The sequence below is a fragment of the Bactrocera neohumeralis genome, chromosome 6, assembly GCF_024586455.1.
Source record: "Bactrocera neohumeralis isolate Rockhampton chromosome 6, APGP_CSIRO_Bneo_wtdbg2-racon-allhic-juicebox.fasta_v2, whole genome shotgun sequence".
NCBI classification, from domain to species: domain Eukaryota; kingdom Metazoa; phylum Arthropoda; class Insecta; order Diptera; family Tephritidae; genus Bactrocera; species Bactrocera neohumeralis.
This window is the reverse complement of record NC_065923.1, coordinates 78,250,795-78,265,858: the sequence shown is the minus strand read 5'-3', so window position 1 is coordinate 78,265,858 and position 15,064 is coordinate 78,250,795. Positions and strand designations below refer to the sequence as shown.

The following is a 15,064-nucleotide window of genomic DNA, read 5'->3' as shown; positions in this document are numbered from 1 at the left end:
ACAAATATTCATTAGAAATTTATATTTCTACCATAAATTAGGATGTCCAATACAACGGGGCTTAAAAAGTCCAAACACTCACAAACGAAACCGGGAATCGTTTACTAACTAATCCATATTCTCAACACTGGCTTCTCAGTGCTGCATATTTGCCCGAGAACCAAGCATCTAATTCCTGAGACCTTTGACAAAAAAACTTCAATCAGGTTTTGGAAAAAGACTCCAGTGAACCTTTGGGAAGCACCATAGATACTGAATTCTATGTAAACTATATTTAAAATTCGGCTAAAATCGAAAAAATCGTACTCAAGCAGGTGTATGTAAACACGAAGGTTTGTGTGATATCGGAAAACTCTAACAATTTTGGTTCATGGGCTTAAATCAGTCGGAAATCTTTGTAGCAAATCCAAAACACTCAGATAAGTTACGCATAGCCCAAAATGGTTCTCATCTTACAATAAACGATACAGTTCTATGATAAAGGATCATACTTACTTTACAGAACGACTTATCCATAACTTCGCTCTCTCTCTATCTCTCTTTCTATCTCCATTCACAGTCGCACCCTCTCTATCTCTCTCTCTTAAAATCTCTCTACTGACCTGTTGTCTTTCATTTTCTTCTAGACAGTTTGGGAAGAGTAAAATATAATATATTATTTACCTTACTCTCTCCTTATCTCTCTCAAAATCTTTCTGTAACGACTTTTTGTAGTCGCTGGGAGCCAGATCTGGAGAATACGGTGGATGCGGAAACAACAAAACGTTTTCATGGGCATCCCAAAAATACAGACGCCATAACCTTGTCAACCAACTTTTGCATTTTTCCACGCTTTGGCGCGGGCTCAACGTGTGCAGTCCACTCAGATGACTGTCGTTGGGACTTCGGAGTGAAAGGATAGAGCCTCGTTTTATCCATTGTCACATATCGATGCAAAAACTCGAGTTTATTATGTTTGAATTTCTGCAAATACTGCTCCGAATCATTAACTCGTCGTCCTCGTTGGTCAAAAGTGAGCTCACGCAATACCCACTTTGTACAGAGCTCATATCCAAATATGATATGAATGATATGTTGAACATGGTCAGTTGATATCTCTAGAGTGCCTACTATCTCGAATAACTGCACTTTACGTTCAATCAAAATCATTGTGTGGACTTTTCTGATATTTTCGTCAGCAACAACCTCTTTGGGCGTTCACTGCGTTCAGCGTCTTCGGTGCTCACTTCACCACGTCTAAACTTAGCATACCAATCCTTGAAGGTTAAGTTTCCTAGAACACTGTCCGCAAACTCGTAATCAAGCCAAGGTTTGCTTCAACTGTATTTTTTTATTTAAAAATCGCTATATATGTGTCAGCTCGGGGACTTTGAATTGATTTGTTAATATAAAATATTAATTTTTCAAATTATCAGTTTTGATTTTTGCCCTGCTTTATACCAAAACTTCTCGCTAATAGTTCAATAACCTCCATTTCTGCGCAAAGCCGTCATGCATGAATAGCTTCACTAAGTGCTTTTTAATCACACAATTACTAAAAGCACCACTAAAAAGTATGCTAGCTGAGTCAGAGCACTAATTAATTTATAGACGAGAATGTCTGAACCAACAATGCCTGATCCCTACAAAGTACCCAGGCAGCGTTGCTGGCTGTGTAAACAACATTTTTTCACACACACACACTCACCGCAACAAACACACAACTTTTCATATATTCAATTTCGAACTCGTACCACAAATTTCGTTTCATTATTGCCGAAAAAAAATTTTAAATTTAATTTGAAAACAAACTTTTCCACACTAATTTGCGATAAGCGATGCGAAGCGCCAATTCAACTAATGCAACAATTCGATATTGCAACAAATTTGCCAAAATTTCCAGCACACACCAGCAACATATGTGCATATATGAGTGTGTGTCGGCATATGCTCACACACGCAAGCATTGTACGGTTGGTTATTTAGTTGAGTGCTGGATTTGCCACTCAACTTTTCATCCACCCATCAATCTATAAAAATGTGTGCGGGTGGCAGTGAATTGGAAAGTGAAGGAAAGCGCGTGTGAGTGTAGACCGCTGCATGCTATCGACGCATTTCTAGCCATTTAGCACAGCCCGAAACGTTAACGAGTGTGTGTCGCACATATGTATGTTTTTCTCAAAAAAATTAAAATCCACACGCTCGCTTGTCAGCATACCCGCAAACCGTTAAACCGTCTGCCATTCACAGCCGCACATGTCGCTCGCAAACTCACACAGTTAATACACGGCCGGCATCAAATCATCTGGCAACCCCTTCTAACTTTGCTTGTGTGTGTTTTAGTGGCGTTTTGCCCCAACTTTCTTGCGCTCTCCACTATTTCGTTTTTAGTTTTACTTTATTTGCGCACTTTTTCGTCTGCGCTTTTCAATCGCCATCGATATGTGCTGATCATCTAAATCCCATGTCACACCCCGCCCATTTGTTATTTAGTGTGTCAGTCAGCCAGCGAGCAGACATAAAATGTTGAAGTGGGTTCCGAATGTGCACATGTATGGGTTTGTATATATAAATACGTGCGATTTGAAGGTTCTTTGCCGCCTTTTCGCATTTTTATCTATTTTATTTTATTTTTGCACTTGGAAACTACAAAATCCAATCATAAAATTAAGCACATTTTTCAATTTCCTCTCATTTCTGCCGCGCAATTTGTGCGTAGACTAGAAACTTCTTTACATTAGTGTATTGCTGTGTGTGTGAGTGTTAAGGTTATGTGCGCAACATAAAGATTCCTCGTTGGTGCCTAACTTTTTTCTGTTTCTCTAATTTGTTTCTGTTCGTTTATTTTTCGTAATTTCCACAGCATTCTTAATATAAATACAATCCGTTTGTTATATAAATGTGTATATTTGGGTTTGGTGGCCACTTGTGTATCGAAATTAAGTCTTTGTGGGTTCTGTAAAAGGTATTATTTCAAGATATCCAAGCTCTCAGTCTTCATTATCTGATTACCTATCAAATACCATCTCTACAAAGTAAGAGTTTCAGATTCCAACCCAAAAATAGTAATTTTTCAGACTCAGCATTTCAAACCATCTCATGCCTTTTAATTCTAGATTGGAACAATGTATGGTAGAATTCCAAACTCTACTTACTCTCACCGCGAATTGAATACAATTTTCTATCACTCAGAAGTCGAACGCACTGACTCTTCTGGTCGTAACCAAGAGACAGGTTATATATTGAGAGATTTCACGCATACCAAATTAGGTATAAAGCTGAGCATGACAAGATCCAACGTTAAGAGGAATTCGACGAACCTTACCACAATTCCTAAGACCATGGAGTATGTGAGAGTAGGTTCCTCATATTGGCGATTAAAACATTATATTAACGTGAGCATAAATCTTTCTCAGATCAACTGGTCCAAATCAAAATCTAGAACTAAAAGAGTAGTATTTGTAGTATAGCTTAAAATATATTGTAAGCATACGTTTTAGCTACATACTTTCTAAAAGTATTCCAAAGCTCTTGGAATCCAGTCTTCCAGATAATAGATTTAGTTTTTCAAATAAGTTAAACAAGGCCGGGAACTCTTCAAGACACGGCTCTTAGCAAATTTTATTTTCTAATATTATAAGTTTCGAGGTGGTTAAAGACTTCTTTGAAAAAAAATTTCATCAATGCAACCATATTTCATCTGAAGGACTATTCAGAAAAATATTATATTCAGGAAAAAACTAAAACGAATTCTCGTCATAGTTCTGAGACGTCTCAAACACGCTAATTATAGCATTGCCTGAAAACTAGAGAAAAATATTTCAGAAATTTTCTCCAAATCTTTTTAAATAACCTGACCCTGAGATGTAAAACAGACTATAGATCGCCAATTCTTTCAAAGCTTATTAACTTTTAGATAGATTCATGCTTCAAAAATCAAAACTGGATAGGTCCGCTGAATCGACAGCAAACTTTTTATTCTATTGTGCCAACTAATTCGGAAATCTGCATTTCGAACTTCCTAAAAACTATATTATTACTTAACAATCTTGAAAGCTTGGATAGATTTGAGGTTCCAACATCAAACTAGATAGGTCCACTGAACCGACAGCATTTTAATCTGACTAATTAGAAAATATTCATACCAAGTTTTCCAACAGCTCTTTAATTGCTAAGGAGCCTTAAAAGCATTTTTCTAAGTTTTAATTTTAAAGTTTCCCAAAAGTTTCCTCGTTTCTAAATTTTATAGTGAAAGAATTCGATTCTCTCTGAAATCCAGTCCAATACTCGCATGTACCATACATAGTATACGAGTACAACAACATACTATATCAAACTTTGAGAACCTCAGCCACCAACCTTCCTCAACAATGCTAATTACTGTAGAACAACCCAAGGTCACTGAAAGCTCAGGATATTTTAAGCTGTTCATATAATTTCCCACAAACTCGGCAATTGCTCCAGCTTGAATCACATTCTTCTTATTATTAGAAATGCTAGTAAATCCCACAATGCTGATAATGTCAATTAAACGAGAAAGAAAGCAAAGCCACACAAAAGCGGTGAACTAGAAATTAAAAGAGAAAATAGTTACAGCAAAATGTAAAAAGCGGAAATCCTTAAAACCGCTTAACGTAAATCAAACACACAGACTAAGAGATATGGACAGCAATAACAACAATTGTAAGAGCAGCAACAACAATAATAAAAGCAACAACAACAATAGCAAGAGCAGCAACAACAATGCGAACAGCGCTTGCATTTGGTGCTTAGTGAGTTTTAAACACATCACAAGTGAGTGAGGCTTAGACAGCATGCCCTTCTTTTATACCCTCCAAGTATACACACACACTTGCGTTAGTCTGCGCGAAGCACACGCCCAACTCCCGACAGTTAAGTGGACATTAAGCACCGTAGAACAGACAGACACAGAGACAGGCAGTCGGCAAATTAAAAGTATCTGCGAGTAGACGCGTATTTGCGGGGCATCCAGTTGCGGCGGTGGAAGGGATTTGGAGCGCAGTGGTCTTAGCAAATGAACACGCGTATGTTATGGACCAGTGCGCCGTTGCCAGCGTATTATCTACGCACCAGACTGAATTATCGAGTGTTGGCTGGCAGCTGATGCCACAAATTCCATTCTACACTTGCATTCCTCTTTCGTTTTTATTTCATTCCTTGCTTTTTTTTATTTGCTTTCGTATTAATACTAACAGAAAAATTTACAGCATTGCGTTAAATTTCACACATTGCCATTAGCGGCTAGCAAATAGTTAGTTGATGCTGTAGAAAGTCTATAGGAAGGCAAGTATGTAGAAGCAAGATAACCAAGTATAAATTTTTCCGTTTAATGAAGGATTTTTCCTGATGCCTTCCTCCTTTGATTTAATTTGTCTGCGTAGCGTGGGAAATTAGTAAAGCTAACAAATGTTTAAAGATTTTCCAGTGCTTACTTAATATTCTGATTTAGATTTGATACTTATTCTAGCTTTATTCTTTAAATTTGTAGATGGGATACAGAGGAATGGGTCCAGCTTTGCAAAAAGTCGAGGTGAAATCTTTCCTCTCGGCGAATAAAAAGAAAGTACTTCAGTGGTATGTCTCCGAGGTTATTGTTGTTTAGCGGCATCGCTTTAGTTATTTTGTGTTGACAGTCCTTAGCCGAAAAAAAAATCGGATCTATTCCGATTACGTAGACCCGACTCTCTTAGGAACGAAATGCAGTCCACCATTGAAACATCGAGGCTATAAAAAATTTTCTCTTTCTAACCTAAAAAAAAATACTTTTCTCTTAATTTATTTAATTCTCGCAGTATATGGAAAGATAAGCTGTCTCTACAACTATCAAAAAGTTCAATAATATGCCAGAATTTAACAGAAAATCTTAATGTTTAGAAAAAATTAAGACTCTTTCAAAAAAACTTATGTTTACAGAGTCATCCAATTAGAAGAAGACGAATACTTGTTTATTTTATAACATTTTCCCCCATTATAGTGATATTAAGTAATTCTGAATACATCAAATTAGGTTAGGCTTGATCCTAAGAGGCATCTCACGTTTAAAACTTAAAACGGCGGTCTGTTTTGGCACTAAAACTCCTAAAAGCCGGATCTAAGACCCTTGCGTATTATAAATTTTTTGGACGGCTAGTATCAGTTTCGGCTATGTGTACTAGATCCCCGATGGTAGGATTATCGAGATGTTTTGACCTCAGTATTACAAAGCCTGGACAATGGAGGAATGCTTATTGGACAACGGGGGAGAAAGTGCCTGGATGTTTCCACCTGTTCATCCTCCATACAACGTCAGAGCACAAAGTTCAGATCTCTTACGTTTTACTTGAGAGCAAAAGGATCACGCAGTAGCACAGGAGTTGGTCGTCGACGAAGGCCTGCTAATTGCGCGCGAGGTCCCAGTTCAAGAACACAAGATAACGCTGTGACCAGGCACCCAAACCAATCTGATGAATAGCAAGTTGATGCTATTTTCTGTTAAGATAGACACTCCTTGACTAGCATACAGTTAATGAGCTCAGCGCTAGTCTTGCCGCTCTGCTGTCGATGAGAATGCTCATCTCAATGAAAGAGGATATTGATAGCAGCCCCTTCAGCCTGAAAAACACTACAGTGATCCGGTAGCCTAAAGCTAAGATTGACGGAGAGCAGCTTACAGAAAACTCGCCCTCAAACCTTTTCTAATAGCTTCGACCATCCATGAAAAAATTCATAGCGCCTCTTCTCCAGCGACTTCCACCCATTCACATCTCCCTCGTCTCTGTGTGAGCAGAGAAAAAACCGCGACGAGAGACCCCTATGACACAGTGATCCAAGTTTTCAAGTTCCAAGGTTCCAAAATGAAAATAAATCGCAAATATCTCAAGAGCTTCGCGCCCAAAACCCAGTTCGTCATGAAACAACCCAATATAGATTTTTAAAATTTAAAAATCAAATCCCAAAAGCTGTAATAAAAAGCCTTTGGAAAAATTGTCGCCTCTCACATAACAGTAAAAGCTTTGTACGATCTCAAAAAGCCACTCTTCTGCACGAAGTATGTCTATAAATAGAACTCTTCTTCTCTTTGGAAGGTCAGTATTCGCGGTTATTCTAAGAGCACACATCATGTACTCCAGTGAGTAATTTACTTATTTTAGAACTTCCGTAAGAGAAAAAACTGCATGACACAATAGCCGCTTTCATCATCACGTGGCAAGTGATCCTATACACAATTCATACCTATTCATTTTGCTTTGAATTTGAGCCTTAATATATTTTAGCTTATAATGATTATAGCTGATTTCGATAGTCTTGTGACGCTCTTGTTAGTGCAATGAATGATTTTTATTTTTACATAATATACTAACTTTTAATTGACTAATCCATTTACCATTTATTTATGGCCATTTTCATATGCATCGTATATATTTTTATTACCTAACTTCTGGTTTATTTTATTTCCGCTCTCAGTCTCTATGTCTCTCTTCCGCCTTTATAGCTAATTTTTTAATCTCTACTTTATTGATTTCTAAGCACTTTCCTGTCGACTCTGTCAGCAGCCGACATGATGGATGTTCAATTGAATTGTATGTATGTAAGCCTCTATGTGGATAACTGCTTTTGTCTCCTCTGCTTCAGTGCATGAGCATTCTGAAAGTTTGCCACATAGTTCGTTGCTGGTCGTGCTCGTAGTATGTCCTTCCTAAAAAGCATTAATCCTCTAAAAGTTATTCACATGCATGAGCGAAAATGTATGCTGTTGAGTTTTTTATTCGATTTTCTTGGTCTACAACTGTGATTTCTCAAGCTTTCGTCAGTTCAGGACACACTTACATACAAACATACATACAAATGTGCGCCAGGCACTGTTTACTTAGGTGCATGTGGTTATTATGCCACATACTAAAAAGCAGCAAAGTAGTAAAATTTCTTAATCTCTTAATGGATGGCAATAGTGTAGAAAAGTTGAACGACCAACTTGGTTGGTGGGCTAGCAAAAACAAAAAAAATACAAGCTAACGTTGCATGAGAAATATGTTAGAGGAATTGCCAATCAAAGTGAAGTAAAAATAGAATACTTAAGAGAAAGGTATATATCGACTCGGAAAATTAAGGTATAGTGCTTTCATATCTCTTACAGCTAGTCTATCTTAATTTGAAATTTCCCATTCCAAGATACTTAAACCCTACTCGGCCCTTTTCCCCATTTATGATGCAAATAACTTACTCCTGGTTCCGACTTCTAGAGATGCCTCTTCGTTTTCATACTTCTAGTCTTCCCACACTTAATCAAATTTCAGATCAGTGATAGGAGTTCAGATGCTCTCTTTACGTTTCTGGAGAAACATGAAACAATCCTTTAATATTTTCCGTAGAATGCTGTTGAGTTGTCAGTCCTTGCTCAGAGAAAAAGCTGGACCCATTCCAATCAACTATATTTTTTTTGAAATGAACTTTTGCTTCCTTCGTTGTTTTTGTACACGCTTTGGCATTATTATATTAAACGTATCATATTCCCGTATACTTTTGGGTAAAATAGTAAAATCTCGACCAATTTTGCAGCTACCAGTTTCAGCGCATATACGAGGCCCATAGATCCAACGCCAGAGAGCATTAAGGCTGTGGAACTTTACAGTTTCGAACGATTTCGTTGTGGCCAGGCCCCCCGACAAGTTTAATATGGAAGTAGCTTGATGGCACAGCTACGGAGGTGATGCACCCTTTTGCTAGCTTTGGACTCACTCTCAGCGAGCTCACGATCTGTACAGAAGCTTTGTTGTCAATGTGAATGCATTCCTTCCTAAAAAAATCCGCACTTCTTCTGCTACCTTAATTACTGCTACTTTTGCTTGAAAGACACTACAGTGATCACGAGGTCTGAAACAAAAGTTAGTTGAGAGCTGAGAGACAGAAAACTCCCTCTCCAACCTTCCCCTTTAGCTGCGAGCAATTTGTGAAAAAGCTCACTTCACCTCTTCTCCAAAAACTCCACCTCAACCACATACTCGTATCTCTCGGAGGTACTATGTCCGCGGAGAAGTTGCCGCAAGGAGTAGGCTCAGCGGCATAGTGGTCTCAGTTGTCAGGGATGTAATCGAAATGCGATATGATTTCGGAATAATCCATGCGTGAAAAAGCACACTGCGCCTCTTCTTCAGCGCCTCCGCCCCACTGTCATATCTCCCGGAGGTATGTGCGCTGAGAAGATGTCGCAAGGAGTAAGCTCCGCGACGCAATGGTCCATATTGTCAGTGAAACAATCAAAGCGGGAGAAGATTTCGGAATGTCTCACTCTCTGACTTTTATTGTGTCCGGTTTCTTGGAGTCTGTTGTACGTAGAATGGCATTAAGTGACATTATTGATAAGCAGTGGAACACTGTTTAGCGAGTGTGGCTTTACCGAACGCTCTTCACCAGACAAAGTAACCATAGAAGAGTTTTGGCTACCCTATGGTTTCATAAAGCCAAAGGTCAACTTTTTCTGAGCGTCCCCACCACTACGCAATAGTTCCTTTACATTAATATAAGGCAACTAATACCTTCCTCACCCCATCTTATATGATAGCTTTCTATCAAGGATGAAGTCCATGTACTTCATCTTTTCGGCAGAGTGCAACCAATAGCTCTCCTTTTAGGAAATAGCTACAATCGAGATTTAATTCCGGGTCCGAGTATTTCACTTTTTGGATAGGGTGAAGCCGAGTGCCTCCCAAAGTGGGAAAGGATACATGCTGCTAATTAAATCTGGGATTGACAGCTAAGCCGCTTCTCTCCGCCCAACTATCCAATACCGTGAAGTGTTACTCGTAAAAGATGACGCTAAATGAACCGAATCGAGAACTGTCAAGTCAAAATATCTGTTTTTTAATCGGTAGACTTTTAATTCGTCGAAATCCTTGATCTAAAAACATAAGTAATACATTACTATGGTAAATTTTCTCACAAAAAATAAGACAGAAAAATATTTCTTTTTTTCATTCACCAGTTATTTCGTAGTAACAGCTGTAAAAAGGCAGCTTTAAATCACACAAGAAACAAAGGAATTGCTTATTTATGGCGTAATTTATGCGAAATCCAAAAGCCAAAAGTATGAGTGATTGCCTTGGTACCGTTGAGGAAAATGCTTTGACGCATCGCTCTAAAAATATAACACTTGACTGCGTATGTCTGACATATCAGTTCAAATTTAAATATAAATTTCGTGCTTAAATTTCAGTCTTCAAAACAAAATACTTTTTCTGCCTTTCAACTTTCAACTTGTATGAAGGATAATCCCTTTGAGAAAGAGGTGAGCAGGAAGAGGGTTGAAATTTAATTAATATGCAAACAATGTTATTAATACGCAAAATAAATGCAAATTTGCAGGCGACAGACGTACTACCATAGCAAAGCGACCAAACAAATCAAGGACAACAAAGAAACGCACACACATACACATGCACATATACAAATAAATAGGCACACACATGCATATTTAAAATACAACTTACCGAGACAGGTACAGTGAATTAATGAGTGGGCACAAAAGACAGAGCGGCGGCGGCTGACTGAGTGGATGACTGATAGTACACCAGTGTATAAGAGGCACACTACATATATGTATGTGTATGTGTGTGTTTGTGTCATAAGCACAAAAAGGTAATCAAAATATTGCGACACATAAGGGCGCCCGCAGCTGACATTTATGACGCTACATCCGCCGAGATGCACACCCCCACACACACCCCCCCGCCAACTGCAGCTGATAAGCCACACACATACACATGTGTATGAATATATATGTGTGCGCTCACATGTGGGTGTATGGCAAATATTAATACAGCGATGCAAGGCTACAGATATCAACTCGAGTGTGCCCTGATGCTTTCTGATGAAATGGCGAAAAAGTGCCGCATAGACAGACAGACTCACCGAGAGTAACAGAGAGACAAATCTACATAAAGCATACAATATTTACTGGCGTACAATTACAAATGGCAGAGCGAAAAATGCGGCGCAAAATCGGCGTTGAGATATGGGGCTGTGTGTGCATTGTTGGCGTTACGGAAATCCCTTTGTGGCTGTGTCTGGCAGCGAGCGTGTTGCTTGTACCCCTACGCCGTTGGCAGCAAAGTTGGCATGCAAATGTTTTAAGCTAATCAAATGGCATGTGCGCTCATACCATCCATCGCGAGCAGCAACAGCCACACTATACACTCTACTCCCAAGCCCCCTCAGCCATCCACTTCTTCAGTATCGACCCCTCAACGAACGCATTGCAGGTCAGCATTAAGATAAAGTGCCTGTGTGTCACTCAAAGGACAAAGCACACATTTCAGCGTCGCAGTCGTTGGGCGACAGATTTGCCGCAGATCGTAGATAAGTAACCGGTATACCGTGTGTATGATATGCACATATTTGTACTATAATTTGCATACATTGTTGGTAAAAATGGCTAGCTTTTTTATTGCGCAAATCCCAATGGGCGAATGGTCGCAGCTCAGGTAATGAGCAGTAAATTGCCTAAAATTCACATTCAAATTGCTGCTTTCTTCTGCTATAATTTTGCACATGTACGTACATACCCTTATGGTTTGTCATCAACTAGCGATAATCAGTTGTTTGAAAGAAAAAAATTAATTAGCAGACATGCTGGCTGACCGTTGGGCGGCAATTGAGCGTAGAAACAAAGAATTTTTTTAAAGTAATGTGGAAACATTTGGGGTGCCTGGTCATAGCGGAATCGCTGGCAACTGTATAGCCTATGAGCTAGCTATACAGGCTAGGTAACACCCATAACTCGCCCACATCGGCATCAGAACGAGTTGGATCTCCGTTGTCATCCTACGTTCTAACACAGGACCTGTGGATCTCGTTTTCGCCTAGCAGGCGTTTGTTGATGACCAGTCTCCGCCCGACTGCGAGATCCTTTTGGCCTAGAGTAGAACGTAGCAGATTTACTGAACTATTCGCCCTTAGCAAAGTTCATCGTGTCGCTATGCAGGAGTTCTGACTTGCTGTAAACCTAAAAATCCAGTCGGACGTTAAATTTCAAATGTGTATGCAAGCTAAGGTGGAAACACCCAGGTACTTTCTCCTCCATCGTACAGCTTTTACAACACTCAGGTTAAAACAACTCAGCAGTCTTAACTTCGGCGAACCCGGAGACACAGCTGAGAGTGGCATTGGCCACCACAACAAATTTGTGATCGGCTCGTCATTTTATGAGGGTCTTTATGATCAGTTTCATAGGAGTTCTAGGTACTACAATAGATCGGCTATAAGCTGTGAAAGAGTGTTCTGTTGGACACGCCCGTTTAACCAAACCTACCTTACTCTTTAACATTAAATGTCTTCATCACCCTCTTTTCAGCATTGAGCTTTAATGATAGCTTTCTATCATGGATGAAGACCAAGTACTTCACCTTTTCAGCAGTGTGAAGCCGAGAGCTCTCCTATGAGGGAAGGGCTACACGCGTAATTGGATTCCGGGTCCAAGTAGTTGACTTTTCCGATAGGGTCAAGCAAAAAGCCCCCAATGTGAGAAGGTATACCTTCTGATATTTAAATCCAATTCAGTTTTATTTAGATTGACAGCGTTAGCCACTTCTATCCGCCCATTTAGCTACCACATTGAGGAGTTAACTCGTAAAAGTGGACCCTAAGTGGATCCAATCGAAAATTGTCAGCTCAAAATATATGTCTTTTATAAATCGGTAGGCTACCCACCTACCTACTGCCTACCCTTTAATTAATCATTAATTCGTATAAAGAATATTTGCGATACTATATGTCAAATCTTATAACCTTAAAATTCGTTCATTGAAAACATAAATAATTTTGTTAGCATAATTACATAACATTTCCTCACAACATACATATCTGCTTTTATATTTCACAGAAACGCTAACATGACTACTGCTATCAACATAAATCAGAAGAGAAGAGACAATACACGCACTTAAAGAGACATTCCAGAAGATATACATATGTATATAAATATCAATACGAATATCTGTAAGCGAATAAGAATTGTTGGGAGAACATATTATACTAAACTCTTTGCTCTTTAATTTGCACTGAGTATGTCGTGCTCTTTAGTTTGCAATATGCGCTGGCCGCTTTTCGCTCTGAAGCCCTGCTGAAGCTACTGCGCAATTGGTTAAGTTGTCTGCGTTCGTAGTTGTGGCGCTAGCGTTATGTAATCGCTCTAAAGAGAGTTTAAGTAAATGAGCAACATAAAACGGAAGGAGAGTGTATGGGAAACGGAAATGAACTGCATAAGCGAACTCTAATACAAAAAGGGGAACGGAAATGAATTTTATAAAAGTTTTACAATTAAAAAGGGGTAATTGATGGTGAGAAATTGAGAGCAATAAGCGCAATTGGCTTATATTTGTAAGCATTTCCAAGAAAATGACTAGTCGATGACAATAACTCCTCAGTACTGGTGTCCAACTGCGTTAATTGCTAAAAAATATTGAGCAGACATAAACTTTTTTAGAAATTTTGGCAAAAGTGATTAAATTTCATTAGATAGTGAAGTGCTTTTTGCAAAAAATAGAAGCGATAATTGTATAAAAACTTAAACTTAAATAATTAACTGGAAATTAAAAACGGAAATCTGTATACAAAATGAAAGTCGGCTTGTGTCGTTTCCGTTCGTCTTAAAATGTGTCGTAATTTTTTGCGCAGCAAACGCTAGACATATTTGAGAGAGCAGAGCAGAACTGCGAAACGTTCAAAACAGAAATAGTGGAGTGGGTGTAAAGAAATAAAAAGCCGAAGTAATTGCGAAATCAAAGTTAACTGTATGTGAGCAAATATAAGTATGTATGTATATACTATATTTCTAAAATTGAGCAAGCAAAAGAAATACTCTGCAGCTATCAACTATGGTTTTTAATATTCTGTAAAAGATTTTTTAAACGCAATGTTAAGACAAAAGTTAAAAATAGACACAAAATCAAATATGAACAACAACAACTATGATAAATAAACTTCCTAAAAAATGCCAGAACTTTTAGTAAAAATTGAGGAAAAATGTTTATTAGTCTTACGACTACTTCAATTTCGGTTCGGTTCGCGATTAAGATTGATCGGCTCGGTTCGTGTATGTGTAAAACGTGTATGGATCGGCTCGGTGCGCGTGTGTAAGCTGTGTATACTACAGGCAAGTGCTGTCAAGTGTTGTTAGTTTTATAAAAGTGGAGTGTTCAAAGAAAAGTTAATAAGTAGTGAAATCAATTATTTTATAAAAAGTTCATGTCAATACAAAAAGGTGTCGCCTTTTTAAAAATATAAGTGATAAAGGAAAAAAAATAAAGTAGTCTAATTAATTATTTTATAAAAAAAGTTCAATTGTATGTAAAAATGTGCCATCTTTTAAAAATATAAGTGGTAAAGGCAAAAAAATGCAAGTGAAAAAATAAATGTGTTTCTTTTCCAAAAATAAAAGAGGCAAAAAAAAAGTGAGTGCCCAAATTGTGTTCGATTCGTTTCATATAATAATCGTTATTTCTTTCGTTCTCGTTTAATAAAAAATTACTACATATATTGTAAAAAAATATAATCGTTATATCGTTCGTTCTCGTTTAATAAAAAAAATATAATATCGTAAAAAATCAAGGAGCTGCTGGAGATGGTTTCAACTTAAAAGAGTCATTTAACGGTGAGTCATTTTGCAGTTTTCATCATATTTATAAATATTTCACCAAATATATCCATTGAAATTAAATTTGACGACTCTTTTCTAATAATTTCTTGTTATAATTAAATAATGCATATATATTTTCACCATGTATAACCATCTAAATTAAGTCCGACAACTGTAGTTCAAAAAAGGGATATTCAAGAAAAATAAGTACTATAGCATAATGCCAAATAATTGGAAGGCCTTACTGAAGGAGATGCTTTAATTTTCTCTTAAATAGTTTTCAAAAGAGTTGTCAGATTTAATTCTAATGAATATATTTTCAATTGTCACCCTTAGTAAAGCCCTCCTACCATTGGACATAACTGTATGTCTTATATGATATATATTTTTCACCAAAAAAGGAGCATTTTAATTTTATAGTTAATCTTCTTATGTTAAAACACTTTAATTTAGACT

General features: G+C 37.8%; 1 long non-coding RNA gene across 3 annotated transcripts in view; it reads left to right on the top strand.

Moving 5' to 3' along the window:
* LOC126763522 (uncharacterized) overlaps positions 1-14,620 on the top strand; it is a 331,668-nt gene extending 317,048 nt beyond the window's left edge. For all 3 annotated transcript variants that reach the window (XR_007667626.1, XR_007667624.1, XR_007667625.1), the window contains one exon: positions 12,854-14,620. This is a non-coding gene — a long non-coding RNA (uncharacterized LOC126763522). The remainder of the gene's footprint in view (positions 1-12,853) is intronic.
* Positions 14,621-15,064: the final 444 nt, after the last annotated feature.